Below are 15,508 nucleotides of genomic sequence, written 5' to 3' on the forward strand. Positions count from 1 at the left end.
TGTTCTTTTCCTCTTCTGTAAAAGAAAAAAAAGATCTGAAGTAGTTAACTTCATTTGATCAGCAACTTGTGGGTATCGGATCCGACCTGGATCCGAGCAGGCAGCTTTCCAGGCTAGAGATCCGAGCTCCAAGCTCCTCCCCCTTACCCACAATACCCTGCTACCTCCCTCCAGTCCTCAGATCTCGTTTGCCACGGCTTCTAGAAGCACGAGTGACGAGCTCCTGGTGATTTTGTGAGTTGTTGAATAAGGTTTTTTTTTGCTGTTTTTTCAGGTGAAATTGTGTGTGTGTGTGTGTGTGTGTGTGTGTGTGTGTGTGTGTGTGTGTGTGTGTGTGTGTGTGTGTGTGTGTGTGTGTGTGTGTGTGTGTGTGTGTATTAGTTGGCCCTTAGTCTATTTAGCTTAATATTGGTTAAGTAGTCGGTTAGTCTTGGCTTTTTCCCTTCCCCTTATCTGTGTGTGAGTGAGTTATGACCGAAGGCCCTAAGGCCATTTTTCTAAGTGCTCTGAGTGTGGTCATATGCTGTCCCCAGCCGATGGCCACACTCAGTGCGTTCTTTGCTTGGGGGTAGCGCAGTTATCTTCAGGCTGTCAGATTTGTGCCGCCTTTAACTCCCGGGCTTTGAGGGACAGGAGAACCAAGTTAATCGTAACGGGCCTTGTGCCCGCGGATGATTCTTCTTCCTCCTCTCCCTCAGTGGCACCAGCCGTGGCTGCGACTGTTCAGCCAACGGTTCCTGCTCCCCTGGACGGGACTCAAACTCCCTGTGTGTCCCAGGGAGAGAGTGACCCCAGACTAAAAGAGAGGAGGGATAAAGAGAAAGAGAGAGACAAGGACAGGGAGAGGCATAGGAGCCACAAGCGGCGGGCCGATTCTGCCCCCTCGGTCCCACCGGCTAAGCAGCTCTGTTCTCCCTTGAAGGTCTCCAGGTCTTTCCTCTCTTGGCTCCATTATCCACGTTTCTCTCTAAAGCCGGAGACACGGCCACCTTCGAGATTGTCGAGGCAGCCTTCCCGGCCAGCCTCGGTGGCTTCTAGATCAACAAGAAGCCTTTCTGACGCGGACATGGACTGGATGATGCGTCACTTTCTTCAGGCCCAGATGCAGATGGGCGTGCTCTTACCTCCCCCCCCCCCCTCTGAGGGGGAGCTCGGCCCCCTTCTTTGCCCCCCATTGCTCCTTCTCCGATCTGTTATCGGGTTTTGGAGCCATTGGATCTGGGTAGCCTCGGAGCTGGGGAGTCTACGCCGATAGTAATCGCTACTTCGACGCTGGCCTTACCCTCGAGTTTATCGGCTCCTTTTTCGGATCCGAGCTCTCTGGCCGTGAGCCAAGCCTCGGATCCGGAGGGGTGAGTGTGTCTTTGGCTCTGTTGCGGTCGGAGCATACTTCTCCTTTGGGTCTGATCGTTTCGGCGCCAATCCACACGTCGGATCCGAGGGGGCTGCTCTCGGATCCCAGAGAGAGCGGTTCACCTTTGGCCTTTGACGTCGTGGAGAGGGTCCTCTCGAGGGATTCGAGGCTCGTGCTATGGATCCACCCGTCATTCCCTCGCAGATGGGCATGTCTTCCATCATCCGGCCCCAGGGACAGCCTGCATCTGCATCCCAGATGGTTCCTCTAGAGGAACAGGACCTGGTTGGTGGGCCCTCCTCGGACAGCCCCCCCTGTGGAGGTTCCTCACAAACAAAAGTGTAAAAGGAGGCACTTGGACTCCCCCGAGTCCCTCATGGAAGACACTGACTTGGAGGAAGGAGAAGGTTCCCTAGGTCACCCCTCGAGGACGTCTCCTTTGGAGACATTATGGAGATGCTGTGCATTAGAGGGGGTGGTCAGCCCAAAAACCTTACTCGGATGAGTCTGTGTTTTTGGAGGCGTTTGACGCAGGTCCGTCTACCTCTTGGGTGTCCTCCGGCCAACCCCCTGGTAGATCTTATAACTACCAGGGCGTGGAAGGAACCGGACACTGTAGAGCAGATCCCCAGGAGACCAAATAAGATCCTTAGTCCCCCGACAGGACAGCGTGGAGTAAGGGTTCCCAGTAGATGCCATGGTGGTGGCGGCTGCCACCAAGAAGGAACTGGCACAGGATAGTTCCTTGGTCCATCCTCCCAACAAGGAGTCTCGGACGATGGACCGCATTGGAAAGCGGATGTTTGCTTCAGCCACCTTCTCCGTAAAAGCGCTGAACTACTTAGCACACGTGGTTAGGCTTCAGCGGGATCTAGTCAAGGAGTACGCTGGGTCACCCCCGGAGTCCATGTCGGCCGAGGACAAACCAACCTTCTCGGCACGAATGGCCACTCTAAAATCGATATCCAACACATATATGCGGCTTCCCTCCCATGCCATGGAAGGGGCGGCTAGAGCCAGTGGAGCAGGCATCGCCTTACAGCGTCACACCTGGCTCAGTCTTTGCGATTTTGCGGAACCCTTCAAGGCGTCCTTCGCGAATGCTCCCTTTGATGGTTCTATGCTGTTTGGCAAGACAGTCAGCGATACGCTACTCCAGAGCGAGAAAGACGGGAAGATGTCTGCCGTCGGAGTCTGCTTTTCGGCTCCTCAAAAGTCCTTTTCCAGGAACCAGAGAGGACAAAAGAAGATGTGGTTCCAGAAATCTCAACAATCCCGTTACGCTCCGGACCCTTCATCCTTCAGAGGCAGGGGGAGGACAAGGCAGACGCCAGCCCAGAGGCAGAGGGGGGCCAAAGAATTTCGGGTCGAGAGAACCCTTTTCCGACCGACTCGCACAGCAACCCTGAGGGGTTGCCTGATTGCTCCTCTCTGGAGGCAGTCAGGGGGCGTTTCTCGGAACACTTAGCAAACTGGGAGTACATCATGACAGATCGCTGGGTGTTCCGAATAATATCCAAAGGCTACTCTATTCCTTTCATAAATCCTCCCCTCAGTTGGGGTGCCTCCCCGATGTCCCACCCAGTCAGAGCGAGGCGGCGGCTTTAGAGATAAAAGAACTGCTAAGAAAAAGAGCCATCCAGTACGTCCCCCCAGGCCAGTCCAGATTGGGCAATTACTCCAGGTTCTTTTTGGTGCCAAAAAAGAAGGGGGACTTGAGGCCAGTTCTCGACCTGTCTTCAATGAACCTGTTCATTGCCAAGGAGAAATTCCGGATGGTCACCATTCAATCTATTCTCCCCCTTCTGCAGGAGAACGACTGGATGTGCTCCATAGACCTCAAGGATGCGTGCTATCACATTCTTATGGACAGGCGATCCAGGAGGTTTCTCCGCTTTCGGTTGGGGGCCAGTCATTATCATATCAGTTCAGGGTCCTCCCTTTTGGCCTCACCACAGCCCCCAGCGTGTTCACTAAGGTCATGGCAGTTGTAGCGGCCCACCTGAGGCTTCAGGGAATACAGGTCTTTCCTTACCTGGACGACTGGCTCCTCGTCGCTCTCACCAGGCATCTACTATGCTCAGCCAGGGATTGTTTCCTGCTCTTGGCCCACCAGTTGGGGATCACTATAAATTACAAAAAATCGTCCCTTCAGCCTGTTCAGGTCCTGGACTTCATAGGGGCCAGAATAGACACGCTTCAGTCCAAGGCCGCCTTAACGTCGGACAGACTCCGCAGCCTAACTCTCCACGTTAGCACTTCTACAATCTCCGGCCCCACCAGCGGAATTAGTCCTGAGGGCCCTAGGGTCTATGGCAGCAGCTATCAACCTCTCACCCCTAGCCCGCTTGAGCATGAGGGTTTTTCAATGGACCTTACAGGTCCAGTGGTCCATCCTTCTACATCCGTTGGACTCCCCGATTCCCCTCAGCAGGGTTTGCAGGGAATCCCTGCTTTGGTGGCTCCATTCCCGAGAGCTTCGGGAAGGGCGGCCGTTTTTGATGCCTCTACCCCAAGCCACGGTGACCACGGACGCTTCTCGCCTAGGGTGGGGGGGGCATTGCATGGGCAGAACTGTTCAAGGCACGTAGACTCAGAGACTGATGTTCATCGTGCATACAGCTGCAGTCATAACAGATGGGTTATCCTGCCGTCAGGCGGGTCCTCGGTCGGCCGAATTCCAAAGTCTAGGTCGGCGTCGGTTGTTGTCGCTTCCTCCCTGACATCAGTGCGGCAGGGGTATAAAGGAGCTAGCCGACGCCATCTTCTTCAGTCTTTCTTGCCGCGCGGTGCCCGAAGCAGAAGCAGTTCGCAAGTGCCGGTCGGCCAGCTCCTGAGATTTACAAAAACAAATTTCAGCTCTCATGGACATGAAAGCTATTCAAGACGTACCTGCAAAAGAACAAGGTCAAGGGTTTTATTCCAGACTATTCCTGATACCAAGGAAAGACAAAGATTGGAGACCTATTTTAGACCTATCCATCCTAAACACATATTTACAGGTACCAAAATTCAAGATGCTCACATTACAGCAGCTTCTTCCCATGCTGGGCAAGGAGTCTTGGCTGGTAATGTTGGACCTCAAGGAGGCGTACCTGCATGTCCCTATCTGACAAGATTGCAGAAGATACCTCAGATTTTTTGCAGGTTCAACCCATTATCAATTCTCTGCATTGCCCTTTGGCTTATCTACTGCGCCCAGAGTGTTTACGAAATGCCTGGCATCAGTAATTGCCTTCTGCAGACTTCAAGGAATACAAATATACCCATATCTGGACGACTGCCTGATCCAAGTGGACAGCAAGGACATACTTTTGAAACACCTGGCGTTTGTAATAAAACTGTTGAACTTTCTGGGATACACAGTCAACAAAAAGAAATCAAAAATAATACCCTCTCAAAAAATAATTTTCCTGGGTGCCAGCTTGAATACAACCACCCAGATGGCCTACCTCACGCCAGACAAACAAGGGCAACTATCTCAGTACTTCAGCAAAATGGCAACCTTCACCAGGCTGACTGCAAGGAAAGTCCTGCAGGCTCTGGGATTCATGGCATCTTGCATCCTTCTGATCCCATGTGCAAAGCTGCATATGAGGAAACTTCAATGGTACCTAAAAAACATATGGTCTCAACACAGCCACAGTTTGGAAACAATTATACCACTCATTCCATATCTTCAAAAGGAATTTCTTTGGTGGGCTCAAGCATGCCACAGAAATATAGGTCTCCCTTTCTGCGTACCTCAAGCAACTCTAATCATCACAACAGACGCCTCGGACTACACCTGGCGGGCACACATGACAGATCAGTGCATTCAGGGAAAATGGTCCCAAAAAGAGAAGCCACCTACACATCAACCAAAAGGAAATGCTAGCAGTGCAAAATGCTATTATGGCCTTCAAAGACCTACTGCATCCAGGCCAGCTATTGATAAGGACAGACAACACCACAGTGATGTGGTACATAAATAAGGGGGGAACTCATTCATACCCCCTGTGCAGACTAGCCATGACCCTATGGAACACAGCTCTGGAATTGCAAATCCAACTTCAGGCACAATTCCTGCCAGGGAAGGAAAACACACTGGCAGACAGCCTAAGCAGAAATATGACAGATCCACACGAATGGAAGTTGCATCCTCAAGTTTTCGCATAGATAACTCAGGCATGGGGACAGCCAGACATAGATCTCATTGCTACCCACAGAAATTACCAATTGAAAAAATTTTGCTCAAGGATCTATCATCCACGGGCCTGGAAAGTGGACGCACTTTCTTTCAATTGGACAACGTTGACAGTCTATGCCTTTCCGCCTCTTCCTCTGCTGCCAAAAGTTCTATTAAAAGCCAGAGCAGAGAGGCCGAAAATGATTCTCATTGCTCCAGATTGGCCAAGACAACACTGGTATCCGCTTCTGAAGAGCCTGACACATTCCCCACCATGCATCCTACCTTTAGTGCCTCTTCTGTTGTCCCAGCACAACTTCAAAACTCTTCACAGCCATCTCAAAACCCTAAATCTAGCTGCATGGACAATCCCTTGATTTTCCAACAGACCCTCCTCTCCAAGGAGGTGCAGGATGTCATCTTGGAGGCCAGAAGACCTTCTACTAGAAAAGCCTACTCCGCCAAATGGAAACGATTTTGTGCCTGGAATCAGAAAAAGGGCCAGAATCCTTGGGTAATAAATTTACCTCAAATTTTACAGTACCTAGCTGAGATGTTAAACAGTGGAATTTCCTTCTCCATCAAAATCCACGCTTCAGCCATTTCTGCACAATACAACACAGATCCTCCTTTATTGTCTCATCCTCTCTTAAGACAGTTCCTCAGAGGGGCAAAGAATATAAAACCCCCAAGGAAACCACCAGTCCCTGCTTGGGACCTCAACTTCATATTGGAAAAGCTGACCCTTCCTCCATTTGAGCCAGCTGCTTCAACAGAACTACAATACGTGTCATGGAAAACAGCCTTCCTTCTGGCTATCACCACAGCACGCAGGGTTTCAGAACTACAGGCCCTCATGGCTGTGCAGCCTTTCATCATTTTCCATCGGGACAGAGTTCCCTTACGAACCAACCCTACCTTTATGCCAAAGGTAGTATCCAGTGTAGCCTTGAATCAAACTATCCACTTGCCTACCTTTTACCCTAACCCACAAAACAAAGGGGAAAGACTACTGCATTCCTTGGACATTCACAGACAACTTTGTTATTATTTGGACAGGACAAAGCCATTCAGGAAATCCGAGCAACTCTTTGTGTCCTATGCTACAGGTGCTTAAGGAAAGGCCATCTCCAAACAGACAATCTCAAAATGGATAGCCCACTGCATACGCTTTTGTTACTCATTTCATGGAAAAGCTGTGCCTTCAAGCATCAGATCCCACTCCACAAGGGCCACAGCTACCTTTGCAGCTTTCCTCAGGGGGTTTCCTACCAGGGACATTTTGGAAGCAGCCACTTGGAGTTCAGTGCACACTTTCTCCAAACATTATCACCTTCCACTTTACTCTAAATCTAGAGCGGGATTTGCCACAGCTGTCTTGAAGGGCGTCCTTGCTCCTCCTAGTTCCACTTAGTGCCTGCCACCCCTACTTAGCTTTGGGATTCTTCCCGTCTGTTATGACTGCAGCTGTATGCACGATGAACATAGTACAGTTTTGTACCTACCATAAATGTAGATGTTCAAGTGCTCATACAGCTGCAGTCCAGGTTTCCCCCCCTCCATCACCTCTTAGGACAGGCCTTATGACAAACACCTTCTCATACAACCTATTTGGGGTATTCTTTTATGGTGTATTTGCTTGCAACTACTGTTTTTTGATTATTCTATATTGCATGATTACATAAGTTTATGTTTTGCCTTCCTTCTGGGGGCATCTAACGTCTGGGGCAAGAAAAACTGAAGAAGATGGCGTTGGCTGGCTCTTTTATACCCCTGCCGCACTGATGTCAGGGAGGAAGCGACGACAACCGACGCCGGACCTAGACTTTGGAATTCGGCCGACCGAGGACCCGCCTGACGGCAGGATAACCCATCTGTTATGACTGCAGCTGTATGAGCACTCGAACATCTACATTTATGGTAGGTACAAAACTGTACTTTCTGCATATCAGATTTCTGGAGATGAGGGCAGTGCTTCTAGCGTTGCAAGCTCTGCATGCCCTTCTTCCTCTGGGGACTATTGCAATTCAGACAGACATGTCAGTGGTCTGGTACATCAACAAACAGAGGGCGACCAGGTGTTACCCTCTTTGCCGAGAGGCCATGAGAGTTTGGGAGTGGGCGATATCCACTAACTGTTTTCTGCTAGCAACGCACATTTTAGTGGACAAGCTGAGTCAACTTATCCTCTCGCCTTATGAGTGGTCTCTGAACCCCTTAGTAGCGAAACAGATCTTCCTCAAATGGGGTCAGCCTTGCTGCGATCTCTTCGCATCACCTTCGAACGCAAAGTGCAGCGAGTTTTTTGCTCTAATTCCCCCGCTGGGGAGAGCCCCAGAGACGCTCTAGTTCATGCTTGGCCATCCGGTCTTCTTTATGCTGATCCTCCTCTCCCGTTAATGAAAAATTCTTGCAGAAAGCTCGTCGGTTGGGGAGCAAGGTTATCCTCATAGCCCCATTCTGGCCTCGTCAAACCTGGTTCCCGTACCTACGGTCTCATCTCATAGCTCCTCCTTGGATCTTAGATCCCATTCCGGATCTGATCTCTTATCCTTCGGGATTGAAAACTCCGAATCTGGACAACCTCAAGCTTTCGGCTTGGTTGATCCAGTTCCATTAGTGGCTAGGACTCCCAGTATCTCGTCCGCAGTTAAATCCATCCTGGTGGTGGCACATAAGCCTTCTACCAGAAGGTCTACAACAGTAAATGGAAACGTTTTTCCATCTGGGCCGGGCCTAGGAATTTGGACCCTTTTACGGCTCCCATTTCAGCAGTACTTGAATTCCTATCTCACGTTTTCCATCAAGGGGCCAGTTCTTCGACTGTGAACGTTCAAATGGCGGCCATTTCCCACTTGCACATCGGGAACAATCTTGGCCCTTTAGCTTCCGCTAAGATCTGTAAAACTTTCTTGAAGGGCACCTTTCTTTTAAGACGACCTGTCAAGAATGCAGTTCCTCCGAGGGAACGAACCTTAGACTTCCAGGCTCTAACTGGTCCACCCTTTAAGCCAGCAGCTTCTGTTGACTTTAAGTTGTTGTCTTGGAAAACTGCCTTCTTGACTGCTATTACCTCAGCTAGAAGGGTATCGGAGCTTCAGACCCTTTGTACTAAACCTCCGTATCTTGTCTTCCATAAGGACAGAGTATCCCTCAGGACTATTCCTTCCTTCTTGCCTAAAGTGGCTTCCGAGGCTAACATCAACCAATCCATTAATCTGCCTGTTTTCTTCCGTAACTACCAGAACGGGGGGGGGGGGGGGAGTACAGACTGCATTCATTAGATGTGCATAGACAATTGCACTTTTACTTGCACAGAACAGCTGCCTCTCGCAAGTCGGAGCAGCTCTTTGTTTCCTTTGCTAAGCCATCCTTGGGTAAACCAGTAACGAAGGTGACTCTAGCTAGGTGGATATCTCACTGCATTTTGCTCACGTACAAAATTTCTGGTAGGCCTGAGCCCGTGGGGGTTCATGCTCATTCTACCCGTTCTGTGGCTACCTCTGCTGCCTTTTGGTCAAGGGTTCCCTTAGATGACATCTGTTCTGCAGCTACTTGGGCTTCTTCTCATACCTTTATTTCGCATAATAAATTAGATCTGATATCCAGAGGGAGGGCAGCCTTTTACTTAGCAGTGCTCCAGAATATTCTTCCTTGAGGGCCTCCCAAGATTTTTGGTAGCTGGGGACTCTGTCCCACAGGTTGCTGATCAAATGAAGTTAACTACTTCAGATAAAGAAGTTATGTACTCACCATAACGTTCCATCTGAGTAGGTAACTTCATTTGTCAGCAACCATCCCCCCCTCCTTCCCCCTAACCTGGATTTCATTACCTGAATGATAGAATGATTCAGACCTGTTTTGTATCAGGTTAGGATGTTCAGGTATTGTTTGTCTTGGTGTTGTCTGCTAATTGGGCAAACTCGATCTGAGGACAGGAGGTAGGTAGCAGGGCATTATGGGTAAGGGGGAGGAGCTTGGATCTTTAGCTTGGAAAGCTGCCGGCTTTGATCCAGGTCAGATCCGATACCCACAGGTTGTTGACAAATGAAGTTACTTACTCAGATGGAACGTTATGGTGAATACATAACTTCTTTTTTGTATATAGCGCTAGGGAGGTTACTAGACAAATGGCCATAGGGCCCTTACAGGCCTAGCCCAATACAACCCCTATTCCAAAGAATATCAAGGTATTAAGTGGAACTAAGTTAACAACTGCTGCTCCTGCCCAAGAGGGACACAGCTGAAACTCCTGTGGTGAATTTGCGCTTTCCCATCCAATCATCCAAATTACGCTTAAATAGGATCAGCGAGGGGCTCTGCTTCACCTGAATTGGAAGTTTGTTCCAGAGGAGAGGTAATCTCTGTGAGACGCATCTGTGTCTCTCCAATGAGACCTGTTGATGTCACGTTGAGTTCCCTTGAGTGAGTGCATGTTATACCATTTGGTTTATGAATTTGCAGCATTTCCATTAGAGCAGGATCTGAGATTGCTTTATATGCAAGGGTGAGGTCACCTCTGAGTAGTCTGTAAGACACAGAGTATAGTGTTAGTAATTTCAGTCTGTCAGCATATGTGGTCCAAGATTTGTGTATAGCAATATGAGGATTAAAGATTATGTCATCAGAGTGTAAAGGCTGCATCTATTTTGGGAACTAGTGGTACAACAAAGTGTAATCATTGTAATTTTTGTCAATTTATTGATGAGTCCAGATATTTTCGGCACCCTGAAACATGTCACCTATGGAGCATTAGGGCTGGTGCCAGTTGCTGTACGAGGAATGTTGTTTATTTGGCTCACTGTTGTAGGTGTTTTCAATTTTATGTAGGGAAAACTAATAGAAGTCTCAAAGAAAGGATTAGGGATCACATTTATTGCATTCGCAAAGGTTATGAATATAGTGCTTTGGCCAAACACACTTTACAGACAGATGAAAATCACACTCTTTTGTTTCAAGTTTTACATGTTATACATGATGATATGCGTGGTGGTGATATAACAAACCGTACTGAGGTGGCTGAATTAGAGAGGATCTTAAGGTTGGGTGCCCATCAAGCTGTGGGTCTCGATGATAATGTACCCCTTAAACCCGTGCTGAAGGCACGAAGACTGAGGCACTAGGGGTCCACTAAATGTATGTTGTTTAAATATTTGCTCTACATATTTTATCAATACCTGCTGAGCGGCGCAGCACTTTGATGTACTTTATGTATATATTTCTCAGTTATAGAATTACCGCAACTGCAGATGTTGCTTTATGAACATCATAGGCTGCTGCTAATATGTTTATTTGGAGGCAGTTGTTTATTTTGATTTATTTTTTATTGTATCATGCTTATTATTGTCAGCATTAATGTATCAACCTTATCATTTTATAGGAGTGATGTAGTTATTAAGAAATGTTTTTTATACAATACTAAATACTGTTTTAACATCATGAGTGATATGCTAAGGGACATATTCTTTTAAGGTGCAAGCACACTGAAGGTCATGTAATGTATTGTGTAGAATTCAAAAGGGCTTTGTTTGCAACAATGTAACTGTCTGGTGAAGCAGTCTTTTTGAACCGTGAAAGCGCTTGCGTATTTTCTGTCAGAATAAATTGCATTTTTAACATTTGTGGATTTCTAAGTACTTAATTCTCTCTACAAAACTTGTTTCTGCTGGCTGCTGGGATCTGGTTTTCATTATGTGACATATGCTGATGTGCCCGAATTTTGTTTGTAAGAAACCTCTGTCCAGGTGCTGCAGGTGCCTGGTAAGTTGCATACCAATGGTAGCATTGTGCTGTATTATTGGCCTGATGAGTGAGGAAGAGTACAAGGGGGGTTATAACCTCTATTGGTATGGATGCAGTGCTCTTACTTATGAGGTAGGTGACGTAGAACACCTTTCTTACCACTCCAGAGATTTGGTGGTCAAAGGAAAGGTCGCTGTCAACCTTTGTGCCCAAATGTGTCACCACTGATTGCGTGCGTAGGGTGGTGTTACTAATATAATCTGCAGGGACCATCACCCTTGCCAAAGGGGGATGATGATGCACTTTTTGCATTGAGTTTTAGCTCATGACTTTTGCCACCAGTTGTTTAAATCCCTCTTGTAGGATGTTGACATTGTCTGGGGACTCAGTAACTCTCCATTATCTTCGTTGATAAGGTCCATGATTATTCTTTCCATAGCCTTGCAGATTAGGCTGGTCAGGGTTATGGGTCGGTATTTCCAAGGGTCTGTGGAGGCACCTAATTTATGTAACAGGATGATGGTTGCTGTTTTCTATTCAGCAGGTACAAAACCAGTACTTAGACTTTGGTTAAATAGTGTACCTAGCAGTGCAGGTAGTTCCTCATTTAATCCATTTAGAACGCAGCCTGGGATATTATCAGGTCCCATAGAGGCTGTGTTTTTGGCTTTGGAGAGGGCGTTTACAGCCTGCTCCTTGGAGATACTAGCTGGAGTGCAGGTGGTAGGGATGCTTTGGGGGATGTGTGATGGGGGGGGAGTTGCTGAACCTGTCAGCTAGCAGGTTGGCTATTTCTGCGGGTTCAGTATATTTGGTGCCAGTTAACAACCAGTTCAGTGCAGATTCTGGTTTTTCTGTTTAGGTTTCTGATGTAGCTAAATAATGCCTTATGGTTATCCTTAGCAAAGGAGGCTAATTTGGATTTATAGTTGACGTTAGAATGCCTTGCGTGTCTTATTTGCTTGTTTAAGCCGAGGATGGAATGCTTATAATTCAGAGACCGTTTCTTCCTGCTCTTGGACAGCAATTTCTTTCTTTTATTGTATAACCTGTTAATGGTTGTCCACCAGGCGGCTTGTTCTTTCTTTAGGATCTTATTTTGACTCTGTCAGGTACGGCTGAGTCAGTACATTTGTGTAGATACTTGTACAAGTCATTAGTGTGAATCCCAGTATCAGTGAGAGCAAGGACTGTGAAACTATTAATGCTGTCTCATATTAAGTTGTAATTGTCTTTGGAGAAGTTTTTTTTAGTCTAGTTGCTGCTAATGGGGGTCAGATGTTATTTCTAATAAGACTGATTTATGATCAGACCTCACTAGAGAGGGCCACACACATGAAGTAGTGCAACGATCACCCATGTTAGTGAGCACTAGATCCAGAATGCTTAGGCCCCTTGTGGAGGTGTCCACCAACTGGTCCAGGGCATTGGAGTTGAAGTCCAAGAACCTTTGGGCAAATGTGTTAGTACACATATAATTTACCCAATCTTTGGATTGATAGCTTAAAATCACCTAAAACCAGGGTGTTTGGTTGTATCTTGAGTGATTCAGTTATGCATTGTGGGTATCCTGGTTCATGGAGGAGGTCCTACAACTGTAGGTAAGACTCCTCTCAACGTTTTTGCCAGTCAGTTGGACCTGAATTAGTTCAGTGGAATAATTTTGTTCAACCAATATACAAGTGTATTTATCTTTGATGAATATTGATGCTCCACCTCCTTCAGATGTCCTTCTCTTCATATGTTACAGTGTTCATTACAGTAGGGAGGTTGCTGCCTGCAACACCGACATCTGGCCAGTGTAACAGAGTCTTTGGTTCAGGAGGGTATGTGTGACGTCCTCTGTCAGAGCCATAAAACCGACGTAGGTTATAAGTGACGCCTGCATGTACCCTCTTCAGAATTCTTCTGCCGCAGTGAATGTTGGACTCCAGTTTGCCAGTTCGGGAAGCAGATTGCTAATTTTCAGATGACCACTACAATCAACCATTACAGATAAGTACCCTGTTGGGTTTTCTTTGTCTTTTGTTAGCTGCTAAGACATACATGTCAACTAGAAAGGGGAAGTGTGCTTGTGGGAGACAAATTCCTCACAAGGACACGCACAGTAAGTGCATTTCCTGTTTAGGCAAGGCCCATGACCATACATCTTGCCCCATTTGCAAATCCCTTGTACCTAAAAACCTATGCAGCCATATGGCCGTGTTTAAACTTTACTTGGAAAATCAAAGGCTCCGGCATCTCGCGCACTGTGTGGAGGGTGGAGTAGGCTGGTCCAATGAGCCGCCACGGAAGAAGGCCTAGAAAATCAGGCCGGATTAACACGCTACGCCTCAGGCATCTGGAAAGATTCTTGAGGCTGATGAAAGGCCGGAATCTTTTCAGACCTCCGTTTCCCAACCAGGCCCAGGTACCTTGATGGAAACTTTCCCTACGTCCGCTGAGGTTATTCAGCCATCAGATCCGGATGATGGAGGGAAAACATGGCTCATTCAGTTGGAAGGCACTACTCTTACACTACCATCCACCCAGACATCGGTCCCTACTCTTTCTCAACCATCTGCCCCTACAAAGAGAAAACAAAAACTAAAACATCCTGAGCCTCATCCTTTTCCTGGATGGGAAGTTTTCTCGCAGTCTTTTTAAGGCATTCCAGGCCTTACAGACACAGCAACCACCAGTTGCTTACCCCTTCAGGACCTCCTTTAGAGGTATCAGAGGAAGAATACTCCTCTTCTGAGGAATCACTAACCTATGGATCACAAATAGACTCTCCCAAGGATTTTATTACCCCAGAGGAAGAGGATCCCATCACCCCTGTGTCTCATGCTGAAGAATTCACCTTTGGAGGCACCTTTTCCCTCATGAGGAAATATTTTAAGTGGCAGGCCTCAGAGGTCTCTGACGCCAAGAAAAGATACTTTGACCTGCTGCATATGGAACAGCCATCCCCTTCTGCTGTGCCCCCTTTGCTGCCTGCATTTCAAGATGCCTTCCTGACAGCCTCTCAGGCCCCAGATTCACAACTGCCAGCCTCCAAACATCCTGACCATTTTTACAAGGTCCCTCTAGACATCCAGTTCCTTTTTAAAAACCCACCAGCAGACCCAGCAGTTATTGCAGATGTTCTTCGTGTTTCACTGTTGCAGTCATTACATTTGAGTAATTTGCTGGCAGGTTGCCCTCAGTTGGCCTGATTAACAAAGTCTTGGGTCCTGAGTCGGTTGCTGTCCCTTCTTCCATGACGTCAGGTCGTCAAGGGTATAAAGCATGCAGCCGACTCCATTTTCATCAGTCTTTCTTGCTGCGTGATGCCCGAAGCAAAAGCAGTTCGCAAGTGCCGGTCGGCCGACTCCTGAAATTTTCATTTTCAAGTTTCAGAACCGAAGTCTTCCACCTAAAGCTAAGTACCCTGTTGGGGAAACTTTTTCTTGCTCCTTACCGATGTCAGTAAAAGTTAATAATTGTATTACTTGTGGGAAGCAAATACCTCCTAAGGATTTTCATTTGTACTGTATTCCTTGCCTAGGCCCTGACCACAATGTGCCTTGCTGTTGGTTTTATGCTAAAGTTAACCAACGCACTATTAAACGTCGGTATATTTTTGCATCTAAATATTTTGGCTCAAGATTTAACTATCCAGATATGTTGTCGGTTAGCAATCCGACTACCGGAATTCACAAAAAATGCAAAGAAAAAGACAGAGACAGACAGTCAAGGTCCAAAACCGACGACAAAGCTTCTCCTAAGCCAGTCGCCGGTTCACCGGTACTCAGTGAGGTGCTTTTGCAGCCCCTGATACCTGCTACTTTTGATTCACAGGCCTCTACTGAGACCCATTCAGAGTCCGGTATGCCACAAGACACTTCAAGTATTGATCCCTCGGATGTCTCTCCCTTAGATGGGTCCGGAGCCGCTGAGCAGGCACCGGCTTCTGAGGGTGTTTTCAGGCCTAAATATTTGTATTTTAAACCGATGCCATCTTCAAAAACAAGGCCAAAACCAACTTCTAGGTCTAAAAAACCGATGCATGGGCCCACGTGCCCAGACCCTTATGCCTAAAAAACAAATGATCAAAATGGCTGAGGATTTAATTACCTTGATCAGGGGTTCCCAACCCTCTCTTGCTAAGAGGCCTAGGCAAGGCACTGATTATGAATCTTCAGATCAGGTTTTCATTTCTTCTGATTCCTCTTCTGATCAGGAATTTTCTATTCCACCTTATGAGGATTCTAATGCAGAAG

General features: G+C 47.4%; 1 protein-coding gene across 1 annotated transcript in view; it reads left to right on the plus strand.

Annotated features, from left to right (window-relative positions):
- Positions 1 to 15,508, plus strand: part of TNPO3 (transportin 3) — a 2,808,908-nt gene that overhangs the window by 2,330,749 nt on the left and 462,651 nt on the right. The window lies entirely within an intron of this gene.

Source organism: Protopterus annectens, chromosome 11.part0 (assembly GCF_019279795.1).
Source record: "Protopterus annectens isolate FY-2018-M chromosome 11.part0, PAN1.0, whole genome shotgun sequence".
Lineage (NCBI taxonomy): Eukaryota > Metazoa > Chordata > Ceratodontiformes > Protopteridae > Protopterus > Protopterus annectens.